A 3,444-nucleotide genomic window follows, 5' to 3' on the forward strand; every position below is an offset into this window, starting at 1 on the left:
TCGCATGTGATGATGGTACTTCTGGTACAGAGATTACAAACAGCAAAATATGAGACAGTTTACAAGATCTTATTAGAACATCATTAAAATCCAGAAGGATATTGTCTTTCGGTTGCTTTGCTTGTGCTTTAAGTTTTCTAAGATGATACTCCACTTTACAGAAGCTACACCTGGATAATATGGAAGTTCCCTTAGAGAACAGATTGTGTCATAAATTGTGTAAATTCCACTCAGGAGAAATTTATTCTGAGGAGAAACTCTAAGGAGAAACTTAGAAAAACAGATATTTGGGTTAAAATTAAAAGTTTTAAATGTTCATTTATTGTTTTTACATGATTCCCTTTACTGTTTTGCAGAACACTTCTTTATTGTAACAATATGTAAAACAAAATTCTGTATGTTTATAACCATACCAACTATACATTATCATAACTGATGTTATTCAGCTTGCTCAAATTTGAGGGAAGAGCTTTAATTCTTGGAATTCATTAACCTTTATACAAACATGGGATTGAAATGAATGCACATGTTTTTTGTTAAGCGTATATACATTTTTACTCTTCTCACTTTATTAGGTCTCAGCATTTTCATATACCCTCATTGAGTTGTTAATCAAACTCAAGGCCTTTTATTACCAAGAGAACCAGCACAGTTATATTTGCCAGTGGCAACAGCCTAGGTTAATGAATAATAACTGACAGGTTAGCAACTGATTTTTGACCTAACTTCCTTCTTACTCTAGAGCAAAAAGAACGTTCTTGTAAGCATCTAAACAACCCATAAGAAGACTGACAGTATCCTTCAAACAACTCCTTTAAAAGCACTCTAAAGGACCATTTCCATTTTAATAGTCGGGTGGGGATTGTATCCTTCAATCTGAAAGTCTTCAGCCCTGAAATCATCAATTGCCTCAACTTTTCGAAGGATTTTGAGCTTCAGGAAAGGTCTTGGTTCTCACTGAAGCTGCATTTTCAGCGGCTCAGTATGATTCAGGTAAACGTGTGCATCTCCCAAAGTGTGTACAAAGTCACCTGGCTTTAGGCCCATGATGTGTGCGATCATGTAGGTGAGCAGGGAGTAGCTGGAGATGTTGAAGGGTGCGCCCAGGCCCATGTCTGCTGACCTCTGGTATAGCTGGCAGGACAGCTCCCCATTCACCACGTAGACACGTAGAACTGGCAAAGGGCATGGCATGGAGGTAGGGCCATGAAAGGAAGATCTTTTGGATTCCAAGCACACAGAATGATTCTTCTGTCAGTAGGTTTGGTTTTGATCATGTCAATCACCTTTTGCAGTTGGCCCACTCCTTGACCTGAATAATCTGAATCCATATCTTTGTATTCTGCCCCAAAATGCCTCCACTGAAAGCCTAAACTGGGCCTAAATCCCCCTCTTTTCTGCTAGAGAATCCAAGGCCATCCAGGAAGTCACGAGACCCATTGGCATCCCAGATTTTCACTCCCCTGGTTGACAGTTCTTTAGCATTTGTGGATCCGTTGATAAACCACAGCAGCTCCTCCAAAATCCCCTTCCAGAACACACATTTGGTTGTCAGCAGAGGAAATTCATCTCTCAGGCTGTAGCTCGCCCGCACGCTGAACACCGACAGGGTGCCGGTGCCTGTGCGGTCATCCTTTCGGAAGCCACAACGGAGGATGTGCTCAATCTGCCCCAGGTACTGCAGCTCCCCGTGCGGCCACTGCTTGGCGCCCAGCTCCTGTGAGGCGGGCGGCGACGGCGGGAGCGGCAGCTCGGAGATGGGGCCTGGCTTGTCGCGGGTGCAGCTGCAGGAACTGGGACAACAGTCCGCAAAGCTGTAAGACCTCTCTTGAGTGCTTTTTTTTTCCTCACCGCCCCTTCGGCGACTCCTCCCCTTCCTACTCAAAACACTTTCCCCATTAGTGTTGGAGAACAGGGCTCCTGCCACATTATATGCAATGCATAATTACCAAGGGAAGTTACTATGAACCTTTCAGCAGTTAACCAGACTTTAAACAGATGCATCTCACAAAATCTGTCAGGGCTACTTCACTGCTCACTTCCAGGGTGCCCTTTCATACAGAATACAATAGCAGACCTGCAACGTATCTTGAACCTTAAAGTTTTTGTGTATAGTTGTTTTCTAATATGGGGAAGATTATTAATTGGTAGAAATACAACACCTAAGAGTTAACCTCAGGAGAAAAGAAGACTTGCTAAGTGCATTCAAAGCAAATAAAGCTCTTCATTCTGAAATTTCTTTCACACATCCATAGTTACACCTGAGTAAATGTATTTTATAGTGACACTAGGAAAAAGGAGGGCTAATGTGTCTCTTCATGGTACTACTAAATCCTGTTAGGTTGGAGGGATTTTCAAAAGAATATGGGAATAAAATACATTGCAAAGGGGAGCCATGGATTGAGAATTATTTCTCATAAAATGTTCAGTTGATCAGTGATACTTTTATAACAAGAATTATTTCAATTCTTATTTCCTAGACCCTGTCTGAGGACCAGGGAGCTTGCTCCTATAAGGATAAATTGAGAAATGGCTCTTCTGCTGGCCATCCCAAGTGAATCAGTCTCACATTATACAAACAAACCCATCTTTTTTCATGATGCTCTGCCCTCCATATTCCAAACTCCTCTTCAACCTTGTTCATATCCTCCTGGTTTGTTAATAATTATGCACAAACTATTATCCCTCCCTGATCTAGGTCCATTCTTGATTTCTGGCTGCTAATAAGAAAATGTATGCGCTTACATTAAGTCCCTCACTTGAGCCTCTCTCAAGAATAATTCTCGAGACTGGAGTGGAGAACATTTCCCTTTCTTCATGTTATGTAAGAAAGAACTTTAATGCAATTACCTATAAAGTAAACTATCCTAGAAGTCACAAAACAGAAAGGCTCACAGACCAAACTAAAATGCTTGAATCCCAGTTTATAAAATCAAATTAAACACAAACAAGGGGGAATGATGAGGTAGACTAACATACTTGGGGTAGGTTATCAGCAGGTAGGGCTACTTTTCCTGAATCCGAGCGAGTAAAGCTGATGTGTCCTGTCCCTCTGCTGCAGGAGCCTTACCCATGATGGCCAGAGTTGGGTTTGAGGAATGGCATCCACAGGTTGAAGGTACCTGGGGCCATAGATATGCCCTACTCTATTGGAGAGACATTAGGGCAATATGGCTAGCTTGTCACTGTAGTTTGCCACTTCATTGCTAAACAGCCATGGTTTGTAATTACACTTATTGGGTGAAGCACATATGGTGTCAGAGTGGGGACACAGTGGGTGTCATCAATGGACGGTTGATGTCAAGGATGACCCAGCTGTCAGCACATGACCTGGTCTGTCCATCCTTTCCCAGCTTTAAGTGACATTTTGCCACCATATATTCCATTTTCTATTATTTTCAGCATTTCAGGTATCTAACTTACTGTCAGTAGTTAGAACATACT

General features: G+C 41.9%; 1 pseudogene; it reads right to left on the minus strand.

Annotated features, from left to right (window-relative positions):
- Window positions 1–825: 825 nt before the first annotated feature.
- On the minus strand, window positions 826–3,132 carry LOC129063182 (thymidylate synthase-like; annotated as a pseudogene).
- Between the last annotated feature and the right edge of the window lie 312 nt (window positions 3,133–3,444).

The sequence above is a fragment of the Pteronotus mesoamericanus genome, unplaced genomic scaffold (genome assembly GCF_021234165.1).
Source record: "Pteronotus mesoamericanus isolate MK-2021 breed Mesoamerican mustached bat unplaced genomic scaffold, CSHL_Meso_final scaffold_85, whole genome shotgun sequence".
Taxonomy (NCBI): Eukaryota; Metazoa; Chordata; class Mammalia; order Chiroptera; family Mormoopidae; genus Pteronotus; species Pteronotus mesoamericanus.